Source organism: Bactrocera neohumeralis, chromosome 4, assembly GCF_024586455.1.
Source record: "Bactrocera neohumeralis isolate Rockhampton chromosome 4, APGP_CSIRO_Bneo_wtdbg2-racon-allhic-juicebox.fasta_v2, whole genome shotgun sequence".
NCBI classification, from domain to species: domain Eukaryota; kingdom Metazoa; phylum Arthropoda; class Insecta; order Diptera; family Tephritidae; genus Bactrocera; species Bactrocera neohumeralis.
Genome location: NC_065921.1, coordinates 64,454,362 through 64,472,126, shown reverse-complemented (window position 1 = coordinate 64,472,126; position 17,765 = coordinate 64,454,362). Strand labels below are relative to the sequence as shown.

General features: G+C 33.4%; 8 non-coding genes across 8 annotated transcripts; 4 read left to right on the top strand and 4 right to left on the bottom strand.

Annotated features, from left to right (window-relative positions):
• The first annotated feature begins 369 nt into the window (after window positions 1–369).
• Window positions 370–442, top strand: Trnav-uac (transfer RNA valine (anticodon UAC)). The gene has a single exon. It is a non-coding gene; the product is annotated as a tRNA-Val (tRNA).
• A 2,630-nt stretch (window positions 443–3,072) lies between these two features.
• Window positions 3,073–3,145, top strand: Trnav-uac (transfer RNA valine (anticodon UAC)). The gene has a single exon. It is a non-coding gene; the product is annotated as a tRNA-Val (tRNA).
• Window positions 3,146–3,311: 166 nt separating this feature from the next.
• On the bottom strand, window positions 3,312–3,384 carry Trnav-uac (transfer RNA valine (anticodon UAC)). The gene has a single exon. It is a non-coding gene; the product is annotated as a tRNA-Val (tRNA).
• Window positions 3,385–3,671: 287 nt separating this feature from the next.
• On the top strand, window positions 3,672–3,751 carry Trnal-uag (transfer RNA leucine (anticodon UAG)). Its single transcript has one exon. It is a non-coding gene; the product is annotated as a tRNA-Leu (tRNA).
• A 712-nt stretch (window positions 3,752–4,463) lies between these two features.
• On the top strand, window positions 4,464–4,677 carry LOC126757746 (small nucleolar RNA U3). Its single transcript, XR_007666788.1, has one exon. It is a non-coding gene; the product is annotated as a small nucleolar RNA U3 (small nucleolar RNA).
• Window positions 4,678–6,953: 2,276 nt separating this feature from the next.
• Window positions 6,954–7,035, bottom strand: Trnal-aag (transfer RNA leucine (anticodon AAG)). The gene has a single exon. It is a non-coding gene; the product is annotated as a tRNA-Leu (tRNA).
• A 510-nt stretch (window positions 7,036–7,545) lies between these two features.
• Window positions 7,546–7,625, bottom strand: Trnal-uag (transfer RNA leucine (anticodon UAG)). The gene has a single exon. It is a non-coding gene; the product is annotated as a tRNA-Leu (tRNA).
• An 8,667-nt stretch (window positions 7,626–16,292) lies between these two features.
• On the bottom strand, window positions 16,293–16,374 carry Trnal-aag (transfer RNA leucine (anticodon AAG)). Its single transcript has one exon. It is a non-coding gene; the product is annotated as a tRNA-Leu (tRNA).
• Between the last annotated feature and the right edge of the window lie 1,391 nt (window positions 16,375–17,765).

Below are 17,765 nucleotides of genomic sequence, written 5' to 3'. Positions count from 1 at the left end.
GCTGAGAACTCATGTCTGATCTTCGCCTGACGTGACCTTTAAGTGGCGTAGGCCATCAGAGATTTTGTACAGGAAGATTCTGTCATCCAAATGGGTATTTTAAAGTTTTTCTCAACGCACTACTTCAGCACTCCTCATCACATTCTCAAATAAAAATATTTTTAATCAAAAACTTTATGTAAGTCAATGTAAATAATATAATTTAATTGAACAACATTAATTCTAATTAATTTCAGTTCATTAAATTTAGTTTGAGTGAAACACTTTTTTCACTACACGATTACTACCACATCATATACCGAATCACTCAATTGATCTCTCAAAGTGCTTAAATGGCAAGAGCGTTACTCTAGCAACAATAGAACATATGGTTCCATAGTGTAGCGGTTATCACGTCTGCTTTACACGCAGAAGGTCTCCAGTTCGATCCTGGATGGAACCAGTTGGATTATTTATTTTGCCGAAAACTGCCAGTTTTTAATTTCGAGATATTTCTTAAAGTTGTTGAATGTTTAGATAACATTATTCAGTTTTATGTGAGAATCTTTTCGTCTTAAGCGCTAAAACTCAAAACATCTGTTATTGGACTTTCAGCTTTACGAAATTGTTGTTTTTTATGCAAACTGAACTTAAAGTTAAGTAACTTTAGTCACATTTTCTTGTTAAGAATTGTTGGATTGAAATCGAAAGTTAAACCCGCTCACTAACCATATAACGGTACTGTTAAAAATTACTAAAAGCGCGATAAATCAAAAACTTAATATGTCAGAGACATTTAATTTTACCATGGAGATAATATAAAAGAGCTTAATGCGAACCGGTATGTGGGTGTGGCACCGACCACTTTTTGATGAAATCAAATATCTCGGGACCCGATCAACCGATTTCGACAAAATTTAGTACGCGGCATTCCTCTTCTGTTTAAATCAAAAATTGTTGAAATCCAATAAAAACTGTTCAAGCCCTCAGGTACCGAATATTTAGACCCCGGTACCTATAGTTGACTTTTGATCGAAAACGTCGGTCAATGTATGATATATATAACTGAAATTAAAGGATAATCCTTCTCTTTTAATGGTATGTCTGTACGTCAAAAATGGGTTGAATCGAACTAATACTTCCCTTAGCCCCCATATACTTAATATAAAAAATTGCGAACTTCCGGTTGACTTTGTACTGCATATATCGTCCAATATGTGAGTTATCCCAATGAAAACAATAGAGCTTGTTTTACTCATAATAGGTGTCTTTGTGTCCAAAACAGATAAATTTGAGCGAAAGCTTTGCCTAACCCCTATATAACTAATATCAGGATTTTCAAACGTCCGGCTGACTTTACTCTATATTTCTGTATATCCCTGTTCGGTAACACCCGATTCTAGCCTTTCCTTACTTGTAATATTTAAATTTTCCAAAAATATAACAGTACCAGGATGACAATTATTATGGGTTACAATTATTTCATAAAATATTAGTTATATACATATAGTTTCGATACAAAATTTTAAACAAAAAATCTTCTCAAAATCATCAGTTGGAGCGGACCAAATTAAAGCATTCTGCAAAATTTTTTAAGAGAAACATCACCGCGTTTCTGTTAAAGTACGTTATTCGTTGAAAACGTTGACAATAAACATAATTAAGAAATGTTTTAAGAGATTGATGACGGGGTCACTGTCAAAAAGGTTTCACTCGACATAAAATTTGTGAGAAATATTCGATGAACTGATCAGTGGTGTCGCAATTAATAAAGAATTTTCGGCAAACTGGCAGTGTATTTACGCGAAAAACTACATAAGGGGTCATAATTTTCAAAAAATAGATGTTTTTATTTTTTCAATGTACATATATTTAGGAATACACACATACAATTTTACATCGTTACTGTGAATATTTTCGAAGTTACACCCAAATTTGAAAAGGAATTTCAGAATGTACTATGTAAGGGGCATTCCAAACCTTCAACGCGTTTTTCTCAAAATGGTATTTCAAAGTCGGTGAGCAACATTACTCGAAAACGGCTAAAACGATTAGGCTTAAGTTTTAACACGAGCTTCTTAAATATATTTTTTAGTAATTAATCGAAGATTTTTTCTCACCGAAAAATATTTTTATTTTATAAACAATTTAAGGTCGAAATTTTACCCAAAATGAATTTTTTTTGAGAAACCGTCTTTTTGTGAAATTTTATTTTGCTTAATCCTTCAACTTAATTACTAGATTTAACATTACTTTAAAGAAATATGTTTTTTTTTTTTAATTTCAGAATATCCAGTTCAGGGATCCGTCTTTTTTGATAGGAGCTACCGGAGAACAGCTGTAGTTCATTTCCAAAAATATAGTTTTACTAATTCTAAGTCCTAAAATACAGTTAAAAGATAAAAAAATAACAAAAACCAGACTATTTGCGACAGTTTATCGCGGTTGGAGCATTAAGAAATATAATACAATTTTATTCTCAGACGAATTGGACCATAATATGAAAGATTCGGAGGGCATAGTTGCGTGTGAGAAAACTGAAGGAATAAACTCTCAATGTTAAGTGTTATGTTGTGACCATTAAATATGAGTAAGGGACTGGATCTATTCATGGAATAATTGGCCGGTATCTTTGCACTAACATTTTAAAATACGTTGTGCTATCGTATGCTGAAGAGAAATTGCAACTAAAATGGAGGTTCCAGCAGGAAAATGATCCTAAGCATACTTCTAGGGATTGCAAAATTTGTTTGCCATTGAGAACTCATAGGCGATCGTTAATTCCAAAATAAATAGGGAAAACTGTAAAACCAAGGATAAACTTTTTAAAACCGTACAAATTGCTTGGAAATGCATATTACATGACATAATAAATAATTTAATTTCTTCTATGCCTAAAATTTGCCATTTAAAATAAAGGATGTGATATAAATTTTTAGTTTTTAAATATCATTTTCAAACCGATGAAAAGGGTGCTTTGGTTTTGTTCAATACTGTATGTATATTTCTTAACATTTAGAATTTTTCAATAATTATGTCTTATATTAAATACAAATTTTCGAAAACGCGATCAGCCCTTTCTAACCATTATGTGGTTCCATAGTGTAGCGGTTATCACGTCTGCTTTACACGCAGAAGGTCTCCAGTTCGATCCTGGATGGAACCAGTTGAAAGGTTTTTTTGTGAAATTTTACCCATTTTAGTAGAGTTAAGAAGGTTATCATTTAGATTTATGCATTAATCATGCAGCTATTTAGTTATTCAAAAAGTTGTTACAGTAAAATACAATTTTTGATAAAAAAAAATGATAAAAGTAAATAAAAAATTTCAGCTGGTTCCATCCAGGGTCGAACTGGAGACCTTCTGCGTGTAAAGCAGACGTGATAACCGCTACACTATGGAACCACACAAATTTATAACGGCAAAAAGGCGCATATAACTACTAGTGACGAAATATTTAGTACACTAAGTTATCTCAGAACAAACGTCAAATTACAGTAGTTAGGTAAACTTCAACAAATAGATATTAGGAAAAGTTTGCGTAAAATAGTAGAATTTTAAGTTTTGAACACAAATGAACAGAGAATTATACTGATTATATGTATATAATAAGCATTTCTGTTATAAGAATTTTTTATTTCGGAAAGACAGATATGTGCGGTTATGTGGCATTTGTCTCTGAAAATGATGTAGGCAGCGTGGCCGAGCGGTCTAAGGCGCTGGTTTTAGGCACCAGTCCGAAAGGGCGTGGGTTCGAATCCCACCGCTGTCAGGAAATTTTTTAATGATCTCACTTTTTAATGACTTAATGAAGCGTTAATGAATAACTAAAATTTAGTGTTGTGTTAATGGTGAGATTGTATGATTGTCAATTCCGTAAGTTGTTGTGAATGCAATTAGAATTCATGCATTACGTAAGGTTAAGAACTGGTAATGAGAATACCAGGAATTTTTCAAGGTTACAAATGTTATTGTTAATACGAAAACATAAATATGTACATACTGATTGAAATGGTAATGGTTACTTAATTATAAGTGTACTTTGTATATATCATTTGTTAAAATCTACTGATATGAGCGAAATATTGAAATATTTTTCATGACATCGCACTAATATATTACTGTTACGTAATATTTAAGGCCCTAGGTACATTTCGAGCACCATAACTAAATGTATTTTTGAATCTTCTGCGTTGCTATGCTCAAATGTGTTAGGTAGACCACGTGGTACTTGATACTAATGAGTCATTCATACCTAAAACCCCTCGACTGTACACACGCTCCTGCTACCTACCCGGCGACTATTACACATTCGTACATACCTACAACTTACTCAAATGTGCGCGTAGCAGGCAACAAAGTTTATACACGATTTTTTTTCCAATTGTTTATATTTTTCTTTCGTTAATGTTTCACTTCTGCGAATTCTCAACTATTTTGTGTGAGTTTTGGTTGAAATACTCTGCGTTGGCCGTTGAAAAGTTAAGACTATACTTCACAGGATCATTTCTGTAGTCAGTCTTCATTTACTTTCTTTGCAAATCGAAAGTATTAGCACCCGCGATGAGGAGGTATATCGTTTTATCTGACAGCGTGAGGTTTATGAACTTCATTTCTAATTTTGTCATATGGCATATTTGAAATGATGTTTCTTCGATGATCGCTCGGTTACAACGGATAAAACGACTTCTGAGTGGTGATTTTAATGAATAAATTCCAAGGTTTATACAAATTGTTAAATCGCATGATCTTGGTGGCCAACTTACGGGTCCATTTCTTGAGATGAATTGTTCTCCGAAGTTTTCCCTCAAAATGGCCATAGAATCGCGAGCTGTGTGGCATGTAGCGCCATCTTGTTGAAACCACATGTCAACCAAGATGCTAACAAACTTTTTGTTGCCAAAAATGGAAGAACTGAACTTGGTTGACATGTGGTTTCAACAAGATGGCGCTACATGCCACACAGCTCGCGATTCTATGGCCATTTTGAGGGAAAACTTCGGAGAACAATTCATCTCAAGAAATGGACCCGTAAGTTGGCCACCAAGATCATGCGATTTAACGCCTTTAGACTATTTTTTGAGGGGCTACGTCAAGTCTAAAGTCTACAGAAATAAGCCAGCAACTATTCCAGCTTTGGAAGACAACATTTCCGAAGAAATTCGGGCTATTCCGGCCGAAATGCTCGAAAAAGTTGCCCAAAATTGGACTTTCCGAATGGACCACCTAAGACGCAGCCGCGGTCAACATTTAAATGAAATTATCTTCAAAAAGTAAATGTCATGAACCAATCTAACGTTTCAAATAAAGAACCGATGAGATTTTGCAAATTTTATGCGTTTTTTTTTTTAAAAAGTTATCAAGCTCTTAAAAAATCACCCGATATAATATATAATATGAAGTTAGTCAAGCTGAAATAAGTAGTTTGCAGTTGCTTATTATTTTTATTGGTTTGGAAGATCTGGAGTAGAGTAAATTTAGTTTAATTCATTATGTCGTTAAAAATGTACCCGTGGATTTGTTCTAGATTGTCAAAATAATTAACTAGAATTAGTGAATTTATTTGTAAATTTTATTCTCGGTAATTTGAGGTTGTCATACTATATAACAATCCATAAAATTCTGGTTATCCATAAGGGGTTAGGTAGGGGGCACCACTAATTGTGAATAGTGTTGCCTGTAAAGTTGGTTTGAAAAGTTTATTTGGTTATGTGGTTATGGCATCTTATAATTGGACCATGAAGGGGGCTTAGTACGAGTACTAGAGAGTGTATTAAAAATAATGAATCACTACTCTCGTGAACGACACGAATTGTCAAAATTTCATAAGAATTCTATGGAAAGATTTACTAATACTCTTTTGGTAGCTTAAGAAAGTACTCAAAATGAAATAAGTCAGATTTATATGTATAGAACGTCACCTAAAATGTAAAATAACGTACCATCACTTTTCATAAGTTTACAGACGAAGGAAAAACGATATAATAGAAACTACTCTTATTTAAAAAAATAATCAGTTTTGGTTATAAAATGGTTACATATTGGTTATATCTGACAGCAGCAGCTGAAAATTTTATGCTACATATGTAATTTGAATCGTAGGCAATAAAAAGCTCAATTTTGATATTTTTGATTATAGGTTGTTTTGCATTTTAGGTGACTAGATAATGTTACTATATACATATGTAAGAACTTTTGAATATTTCTTGGTTCAAAAGTATCTCTCGAAGTCTTTTTCTTTCAAAATTTTATACAGATTGCTTAATCAAAGGTTTTAAAATTTATTTGATTAAAATCTAAGTGGAATTAGAGAAGTTATATGCTTAATTAAAAACTGGATCCTATATAATAAATCAAATATAACATTACATTCGGCAGTTCGCAGAAATGGCGATGTTTTCAACATATGGAATAATAATGTTTTGAGGTTATTTCAACGAATTATTAAAAATTTCAAAACGATTTGAACCGACCGAAGTTTCCAATAATCATCACTGTTTAAAAATAAAAAAAATCTAAATAGTTAGCTAAAACCCGGCTGCTAGACATTCAAATCAGTCATGGTTAGGTAGGCTTATATATAGGGACGGAGTAGAATCAACCGTAGCTCCTACTTTCAACTACGACTTTATTGATCAAAAATCAAATTCGTCTCAAAATTTTCTACTAAGGAACATCCTATTGTATCTTTTTATAGTATACATAGGTTGTCGCATATATAGTTTACGTCTAGGTTTTGGGTAATTTGTAGATATATTTATTTTTCTTTGGACTAACTTTTATCGCATGACCTCTCTGAGCTGTCCACGTCTAAGTCTTGAGAGCATTGGGCGATTCTCGATATTTTTATTATGGCAATCAATATCTTATAACATATTATGAGTTGCAGGGTAGTGTGAAAGGTATTTACTATTTGTATTTGGAAGCAAATGTCCTTGAAATGAAATAAAATTATAAATACAAAAAAATTATCTTGGCAGCGGTGGGATTCGAACCCACGCCCCCGAAGAGACTGGTGCCTTAAACCAGCGCCTTAGACCGCTCGGCCACGCTACCTACATTTAATGCTGTGTCAAAAGCATCACTTGAGCTCAGGACGGTTATTGCTAGTAATAGATTTGGTTAAGGTTTTATTACATAACAAATACTTTTAATGAATTACATACATAATCTTTATTCACGTACTTGCTTATCTCTCATGTCTAAATTTAATAATTTCTGTGGTATAAATAAGAAGCATGCTTCAAATCTTAAGCGAAATATTTAAATCTCGCTTTTATAATAAAAAATAATATTCACTTTATTACTAACTACTCTAAGCTAATATTTAAAATATGTATAATGAAACTATTAAATATTTTAAATTTGCTTATAGTAGTTTGTAATTAAGTGAATATTAATTTTTATTAAAAATCAAATATTACATGTAGTCGCTATAAGTACATAATGAACTATCTTTGCCAAGTATTATTTAGAATCACACATTTTTAATCTTGCCTTTAAGGGTCTTCGTGGATATCCTAAAGATATCATGAACTAGTTTATCAAAAAACAAAAAGTGATTTCTGACAGCGGTGGGATTCGAACCCACGCCCTTTCGGACTGGTGCCTAAAACCAGCGCCTTAGACCGCTCGGCCACGCTGCCTACATATTAATTCGGCGAAAAAATTAAAAAAAAAAGTTCTTTGTCGGAGAAAGTTCTAAGCTCATTGTAAAACAAACCATGTGTTAGCAATAAAAAGGTTGAAAAAAATGTGATATACACATACTTATATCTACAAGTTAAATTAAACCGATTTTCAAATTATTCTGATGCAACTTTCAATAGTCACATGAACAGATCTATTCATACGGAGCTCATAGGTAGGTCAGAATACATGACCAAAAATCTTTCGATAACCTACATATGTACATACATATGTACTCACTTGGGAATCGAAATATTTATGAAGTATAGGATTTTTAGGGACGTATGTTATTGATTTAATCGAGAAGCCATTACATCCTGGTTCTTTTCATTTATGTGGTCACCTCTGCTGGCTTTTAAGTGTCATAACCCAATTTACCAAGACTTAGTTGAAATTTCTAGTACTCACACCTGACATTCTGGATACTCATCCATATTTTTCCCTGAGAGTCTAAAACATATTTAATGAGTTGAAGCGAGGCTTTGAGACGTTTCCTTTATCGCCATTATGCGCAACTGAGGACAATAAAAAGGGAAGAAGTAGAGCCGTTATACACAATTTCCAATAAATCTGTGACTATTTTGATTTTATATGCTTTTACTATGGACTTATGTATTTCCAAACCCCAAATAAATTGGATTCATATATTAAGACTGCCACGTTGTTTGTAACAGCCGTTGGAGACCTAATAAATTATATATATAAATAACCAGTATCACGAGCGGAGTCGATTTAGCCATACCTGCCTGTCTGTTCGCCTTTATATAAGTGAATTAGTATATCAATTTTTGAGAGATGGATCGGAAATTGTGCACACGTCTTTCTCTCATCAAGAAGCAGCTCATTTGTCGAAATCGATATCGGACAACTAGTATGTGACAACAAAATGATTGTATAGAAAACTTTGTTACTCTACATAGGCCAATATCCGAGGCGTCGGTACAGTTTTCAAAGGCATTTTTCCAATCGGACTACAATAGTATATAGTCGCCATACAAACTGACCGATGCACTTCAGCTCTTGTAGGGAAAACTCTTTTATTTGCAAAACATCTTTACGAAATTTGGCATAGATTATTATTCAGAGCATCACTATAATCCCCGATGATACTTTTATACCGTTTTATGCTTTTTAGGTGTAACCATATTTACCAGAAATGCATTAGAGCTCAATTTTATTTCTCGTAGCTGTGGTACTGATTTAGCGTAAGTTTATATTTTGTCACAACGCTGAAAATAATTTCAACTAAATATGATAGACAATCTTTGGAGAGTTACAAACTGAAACTCGTTAGCATAGATATACGACTGGTGCGTTAGAATCTGTTATCTTTATCGATTGTACAGTGAGAATTTCATAACATTTCATTGATTGGAAGTGAAGCTATTACGTTTTAAGTGTCAGTATGTTTGTGTTATCGGTGCGAAAATGAGCTTCGAACAAAGAGCCAACATTAAATTATGTTTTAAAATTGGTAAAACCTTTGACGAAACGTTTCAATTGATGAAACAAGTTTATGGCCATGATTGCCTATCCTGTAGCAGAGTGCACGAGTCACCGTCATTACCGGAAATTCCAACGAAACTGTGCGTGAATTCATCAAAAATCAGCCGAAATCATCACTGAAATTCATGAAAATGGAATTAAACATCTCCAAAACATCGATTTATCGCATTTTGACCGAACATTTGGGCATATGAAAGGTTTGAGCACGGTTTCTTCCGCACAAATTGACTGACTACCAAAAATTGCTCAGAATCCAACATTCGAAGGACATCTTGTGAGCGATTATTTGACTTAAAAACACATTTAACCATTAACCACTCCCCGTATTCACCTGATATGGTATCGTGCGACTTCTTCCTTTTCGGAAAAATGCATTTTATTTTGCCGAAAAAACCATTTGTTCTGTTTTTTTTTAAGTCCTGTTTACTTTGGAATGCACCTTGTAAACTTGTAAAGTGGTTAAAATACGTTTGTGGGGGTCATAAGAAAATATTATCTTACTAGGGATTTTCAACAAGATGATCCAGACACATTTGGTTCATCTACGATGACATGGATTTTAGTCCGATGTGTCATCGGAAAATTTAATTAGAACAAGTAAAGAAGAGCTAAGTTCGGGAGAAACCAAATATTTAACTTGCAGTAATCAAAGGCAGAGAAATACCTTAAGGTGTAAGCGTCAACCAGAGGATCGAAATCCAAGCTATTTTATATATAGTATATGTATATAATTCATACACTTACCGACATATAAGCATGTTCGGAAATCCTAATAATAGGTGTATGAGAGGTAGATCAAGTTTACGCCCAACTTTAGCTAATTTAGACACTGTTATGAGTAAAACCCGCTCTGTAATTTTTATTGAGATAACTCAAATATTGGCCGATATATCCAACATAAAATCACCTGGAGGTTCGAAAATCTATATATTAGGGATATGAGGGCATACACATATTTACTATTGTCAGGAAGGGATTCTGTCTGAATTTCAATTGTATATCTCACACCTCGACAGATATTTTCTGTCAAAAGTCAACTATAGATACAGTGGTCTATATATTCGGTATCTAGCGACTTGAACAGTTTTCTTTAGGCTGACATAGGAATGTAAGAAGGTTCTCGCGATATGTGTTTTCATCTTAAAGTGAGTGGTGCCACGCCCATGGTTCAATATTAACATGGGCTTTATTAAAGTCTATTCATACAATCTCAGGGGTAAATTATAATGTCTCTGGCATATTTAGTTATTGATTTATTGCGCTTTCAGCGGTTTTAAACAGCACCGTTATATGGGGAGTGAGCGGTGTTATCTTCAGATTTCATCAATTTTCACATGGTCGGTAGGAGTTCTTATAGGGTTTGTGCTAGGCAAGTTTGGTTTTTGTAGCTTTTGGTTCGGGAGATATGTATTAGAGGGCAGGGCCACGCCCACTTTTTAAAAGATTTTGTCCCAAGATACCTCTTGCTACTGCGATCTCCTGTGCCAAATTAGAGATTTATATATTAATTTATCGCGTAGTTATGACACTTTTAAGTTTTCGGTTAATGGTGTTTTGTGGGCATGGTCGATTACATTTTTCCAAGGAATGCGCATATCAAGTTTCATCAAAATATCTAAATTTTTACTCAAGTGACAGCTTGCATGGGAAAGTGCCTCGTCATATATAGTATATAACTCTATATCTATCACGATTAGTTCTAGATGATACAAATAACCGTTAAGTGAACAGAATATTATACACTTTAGCAATATGTTTCAGCGAAGATACGCCGAGAGATGCCGAAACGCGAAAGTACGAATAGCTGACAAGCTAGCCGACAGAGACTAAAAGAAGGTTTCAAAACCGGAGTATACTCTTGTTGAGAAGTGATCTAGTGACTAATGTCCAGAGCATACTAACGTTCTGGAGGGAACACTTCTCCAGCCTGCTGAATAGCAGTAAAATCATAACTCCAGAAGATGGTGCACCTGATTCCCCAATCGATGAGCTTCTTGTAGAATATGATTGGGCGAAAGCATCTTCAGCGATTGGAATTTAAATGTGATCTGCCCAATCCATAAAAAGGTAGACCCCACAATCAGAGTGGATAAGCCTTCGCATATAAAGTTCTATCGACCTCTCCCAGCCAACGAGAAGCGAAGCAGTGAACAAGGGCAAAACGAAATATCTTCTGTCATCAAACAAACAGCCGTTGCTTTCGCGACTTGGCTCTTACGTCACTGTTGATATTCATAACTTCGAAGTCGTAGATACCTTCGTCTAGTATCGCGTCAATTGACATCTCCAATCTTGGAGAAATGGTCCCATTAGATCAGAGGTTGGTGTTGAGTCCTTTCTTTTAAGTCTCAGTTGAAGATACTTTCACGATAGAGTGGAGTTTAAAAATGCTTCGAAATTATTGGAATTCATCAGAATTCCAGATCAGATCCCATCTTAGCAAAGTGGTGTTACCTGAAATTTAATTGGAATCGATATTTTCAACTGTGACATAATATTTACCGCTATTATATTTTCCAGTATGAGCCTACATGAGCTCAATAATATTAAATTTGATTTACTACAATATGCAAGCATATACTTTTCTTATCAGCGAAGTAGCAAGTAAGAAAAAATAGTGAAGAAAATGCGTTGCCGCTTCCGGTTGCTCCACCACATTTCATCAGCATCAAAATGCCTGCAAAACACATTAAAAACTTTTTAGTTGCAGCGCTGATGGAAGAAAGTTTTATTGAAAGCGACGAAGCGAGTAGTTTTCTTTTGGCAATTTGCTCGAGGAAAAATTTGTTTAGTTGGAAAAAAATTTTACAACAAATCTTTTAAATAAATATATAAATATTTATATAAATACTTCCATGGACAAAATAAATGTTTTCAAGTTTTGAACTGTGTGCAATTTGCAAACCGTTAGCGGGCAAATGCATTCCTCTGCTCCTTCTAAAGAGTCTGAGAGGTTTGGAGAGAGGATGGCTGTTTGAATTACCAAAATTACGCAGGTGAGCAGCCCGATATGCACAATTTGTGAGTAAATATATATATATTTAGATACATATGGGCATTTTCACAAAAAGGTCTACCACGCGTGCAAAATTCAAACAGTTGCTAAAAACTTTCTGTTGATGAATAATAAATCTCAAATGTGTTTATTTTATAAATATAAAGGAATTTTTATTTTCTTCTAATTTTGAGCCGAAATATACAACGAATACACAAAATTTACCAAAAATCTGACTTTTTTGACCAAATATACCAACGTTTTTCCCATTTTATATTCCCTAATTCAAAGTAGTATTAGTGATGTTTTTATAATTTAAAAATCTTCTGCTGATAGTAACATAATGTTCAACAAGCAGACAGACTGAGTGGAGATCGAATAACGGTAGTTTTTTGTGTTTGCTTCTGCTTATATTCGTATGTCGCGTCCGTTACCGAAAAACATCATTTATTGTTCTCATTAGTGAACAAAGTGTTGAAGTGTAAATTGCTTTCAGACTAAAAGCAGATACATCATTTCACTTAAAAAAAGTAATAATTGGCTCTCGGCAAAAACGATTAAAAAAATTTATTGGTGTTTGAAATTCGTCGCGTCCGTTACCGTAAACCTTAAATAAAGTTGTAGAAATTGCATAAAATTAAAATTTTATTGATGGCAAAAACGGCAAAAGAAACAAGAAAAGTAATAACAATGAAGTATAGAGAGAAAATGAAAGAAAACGTCGAGAAATGGCAGGAATACAAGAAGAAAGAAGCAAAACGAAAGCAAGAGTACCGAAAAAGATTATCGCAAAAAATGAAAAGTGATAGCAATTTATTAGAAAAGAAGGAAGAAAAGGACCGTGTTAGACAGCAAGTTTTGCGGCAAAAAAAGAGCATAAATAATATTGACAATTTGAATTGCGAAATTTACAGCTGTAAACAAACGATGGGAAAAGCAATTAAAAAAGTTGAGGCTGCGCTACCTAAAAACCTGAATAGAAAAATAGCTATCCTCAAATCTTTATGCAATAAATATATTAAGCCAACAGAAACGATGAATGAAAATACAACCAAGTCATCAAAAAGCCAGATGCGCGAAAAATTAATTGAACAATTCTTTTTGCAAGATGGAATCAGCGTTCAAGCTCCTGGGAGAAAGGATACAATGATAATCAATGGGAAAGTAGCCTCAAAACGTTTTATGCTTATGACCTTAACAGAAGCATATCAACTTTTCAAAGCCGAATATACCGAAGAAAAAGTCTGCAAAACTATTTTTATTCGTTCTAAGCCAACTTACATTCAGTTAATCAATAATTTACGACACAATATGTGTGTCTGTAAGTACCATGCAAATTTTATTTTTCTACTAGAAGGCTGTGCAAAGATTATACCGCAGATTCCTGCCAAAGCTGAATTATTTCTTACATCAGTTTGCGGCGACGTTATGAATGAAAAGTGCATGGCTAATAATTGTGACAGCTGTGTACGCGATATTAAAGACGATCTAGTTCCAATACAGTTTATTAATAAATTTAATACGCTAATCAAATGGAAACAGTGGAGAAAAGTAGATGATCGCATAACTTTAAACTACACTATTGGTCCATTAATCGACTTAATTCATGATATAGAGATTCAGCTACCAGCTTTTAAAATGCATTGTTTTGTTAAACGTCACCAACAAAATTACTTTGAAACTAAAAAAAAATGTAGCAGCTAATGAAATTGTTATGCAAGTTGATTTTGCTGAAAATTATCGCTTGACATTCCAAAACGAAGTTCAAGATGCCCACTTTAGTTATAGCCAAGTAACAGTGTTTACGTGCGTAGCTTGTGTTCTTGGTGAAACCAAGTCTTTTGCTGTTATCAGTGATAGATTGACCCACAGTAAATTCGACGTTTATTGCTTTATTTCCAAAATTATCAATATATTACAAAACCGGTACAAAGGAGTTACCAGCATTTATATTTTCTCTGATGGAAGCACTTCCCAATTCAAAAATAAATTTATTCTTTCTAGTATTCCAAGACTTGCAGCTGAATTTAATTGCGGAATCTTAGAGTGGAATTTTTTTGCCACTTCACATGGCAAAGGTGCTGTAGACGGAATAGGTGCCGTAGTTAAACGAAAAGTCTGGCAAATCGTTAAAGCAAAAAATATTGTTCTCGGTGATGCTTCATGCTTCTATGAATGTGCTAAGAACAACATTCATGGAGTTAACATTTTGTATATCTCTGGAACACAAATTGATAGTTTTTGTAATCAACTGTGAGAGTTATGGCAAAATATTCCAAATATCAAAGGAGTTAAGAGTTTGCATTGGTTTTCATATTTCGACAGTAAATTTATTGAAGTTGCTCGGACCGCCTATTCATTAAAGAAAATAATTAAAATAGACCATACTAAAAACTAATAACTTTCTTCTTAATTTTTTAAGTCATTCATTTTTACTAAAATGTTACTTGAATTTTTAATTTACGTTATTGTTTTGCTTAATTTTCAATAAAATTGAAGTGTTATAATGAAAAAATTGTATTTCTTTGTTCTTGGAAGATTTTGTCGCGTCCGTTATGTCGCGTCCGTATTTCTTCTATACTCAATTAAAAAAAACTAAGGGAAAATTAACATACATATTTCATAAAGCTCCGAATAACAGTCATCTGTTCGCATTTATTAATATATATATTTTTATATATATATAAATCCTTAATTTGCTGAATTTTGTATATTTCTGAATGCGCCTCAAAAAAACTTCTATTTTTTGTCGCGTCCGCGTCAGTTTATAATTGCTTATAACTACGTACTTATTTGTAGTAGAACCTTCCCGTATATATTAAAATCTAGTACTGCGTCAGCCCTTCAAAACAATGTCAATATATATCGGGTGATTTTTTAAGAGCTTGATAACTTTTTTTTAAAAAAAAACGCATAAAATTTGCAAAATCTCATCGGTTCTTTATTTGAAACGTTAGATTGGTTCATGACATTTACTTTTTGAAGATAATTTCATTTAAATGTTGACCGCGGCTGCGTCTTAGGTGGTCCATTCGGAAAGTCCAATCAAGAAATTTTCAGTGAATGGGCCCTAGAAAAGTTGGCAGAAAATCCGCTTTTTTATCGACAAATTTTGTTCAGCGATGAGGCTCATTTCTGGTTGAATGGCTACGTAAATAAGCAAAATTGCCGCATTTGGGGTGAAGAGCAACCAGAAGCCGTTCAAGAACTGCCCATGCATCCCGAAAAATGCACTGTTTGGTGTGGTTTGTACGCTGGTGGAATCATTGGACCGTATTTTTTCAAAGATGCTGTTGGACGCAACGTTACGGTGAATGGCGATCGCTATCGTTCGATGCTAACAAACTTTTTGTTGCCAAAAATGGAAGAACTGAACTTGGTTGACATGTGGTTTCAACAAGATGGCGCTACATGCCACACAGCTCGCGATTCTATGGCCATTTTGAGGGAAAACTTCGGAGAACAATTCATCTCAAGAAATGGACCCGTAAGTTGGCCACCAAGATCATGCGATTTAACGCCTTTAGACTATTTTTTGTGGGGCTACGTCAAGTCTAAAGTCTACAGAAATAAGCCAGCAACTATTCCAGCTTTGGAAGACAACATTTCCGAAGAAATTCGGGCTATTCCGGCCGAAATGCTCGAAAAAGTTGCCCAAAATTGGACTTTCCGAATGGACCACCTAAGACGCAGCCGCGGTCAACATTTAAATGAAATTATCTTCAAAAAGTAAATGTCATGAACCAATCTAACGTTTCAAATAAAGAACCGATGAGATTTTGCAAATTTTATGCGTTTTTTTTTTAAAAAAAGTTATCAAGCTCTTAAAAAATCACCCGATATAAACTTTTCCTTTGTCTTCTTTGTTTTGGACGCACTTAAAAGCGTATGAATGTCGCGTCCGTTACCGTGAAAATGCCCATATGTATATAAAGTTGATATATGTAATTCAACTAATGAAATACAAGACTTAAAATCTAAAAAACCTTTGAAAGTGTTAAGAAATTCTAAAACAAAGATTTCAAAAAATAATTTCAAATTAAAATAAATCATAAAACTAAAAATTAGAAACAAATATGTAAAAGTGACCGAAAATTAATAAAAATTAAGCAAAAAAGTTTTCTGGCAGCGGTGGGATTCGAACCCACGCCCCCGAAGAGACTGGTGCCTTAAACCAGCGCCTTAGACCGCTCGGCCACGCTACCGACATCCGAATTAATGTCAAAGTACACATATAACACTGAGGTCTGCTTGACATCAGCCTCTTACGAAAATGTTTCTTAACATATCATAACGGTATATTCTTGCATACTTCCAGGCGTGCATTAGAAGTTAGTGCTATATTAGTAAGCATAATGCAGCTATGAACAGGGTGATGTTGGTAAAACAAAAAGGAGAAAATTTTGGACAATAATATCATATTAACAGAAGAGAACATTGTTATTAGAAAAACACGCTCTCTAAATTTCAATGTCACATAGCTCACACATTGACTGATATATGTATGTATATAGTACTATAAACTAGTAAACTATAAGGGGAAAAAGGGGATTATGCATCGGGTGTGAAGACATATTGTTACCAGAAAAATATGCTTCTGAAGCTTCAATAAGATAACTCACGATATATTATATATGGTATACAGTCTGCCTTATATCAAGTACGTAGGGCTTATGCGAACCAAAGACCCGATTTTAGCATCAGAACACATTATTACCAAGAGAAAAAGTTCTTTAAATGCGATTGTTTTATCTGAGAGATTGTTTTATCTGAGAGATTAGCTCCTATGACGCTCATTTGTGCAATATATGATGTGAAATTTAATGTTTCTCATTTACATATTTACTTAGTGAGCTATCACGCATTTAATAGTTTTCAATATAACCGTTATATGTACATATGTGGAGTGGGCGTGGTTATCATCTAGTTTAATATTTTCACAGAAAATAAAATATTGTGCAAAATTCTAAGACTGCTTATAGAAAAGATAACAATAATAAGCTTTAGTTGCCCTATTGTGTAATCACTCCGAGCAACTCCGACAAATTGTTTACAATTAAAATTACAAATACATATACATATACATATATATATTTTTACTTTTCAGTTAAAACCTATTTAATTACCTTTGAATTCAGAAAAAGTTCTATATACTATATATTTATATGTATTGATGTACTACATATACATACATATGTACATACATACATATGTATGTACATACATATGCATGTACACTTAAAAATCTGTATGGTACTAAATATAATCATTTAAACTGCAAAATGAAGAAAAAACCTATTAATCGGAATGCTAAATTTAGTTAATGAAAAAATTTTCACTCCGAAAAACTCCTAATTACTCCGAAAAATTTGAACACTAGATATTGAAATACTTACTAATTATAATTACAACTTTTTAGTAGTTTAATTTATAATGCAAATTTCATCACTCCGATTTTCTCCGAATTTTCTATTTACTATTTTTTTTTTTATTTCCTAATTATAATTACAAATTTTAAGTATTTAAATTTATAACACAAATTCCATTGCTCTGGATGTCTTCAAATATATTTTCAATTTCAAATATCCACATATTA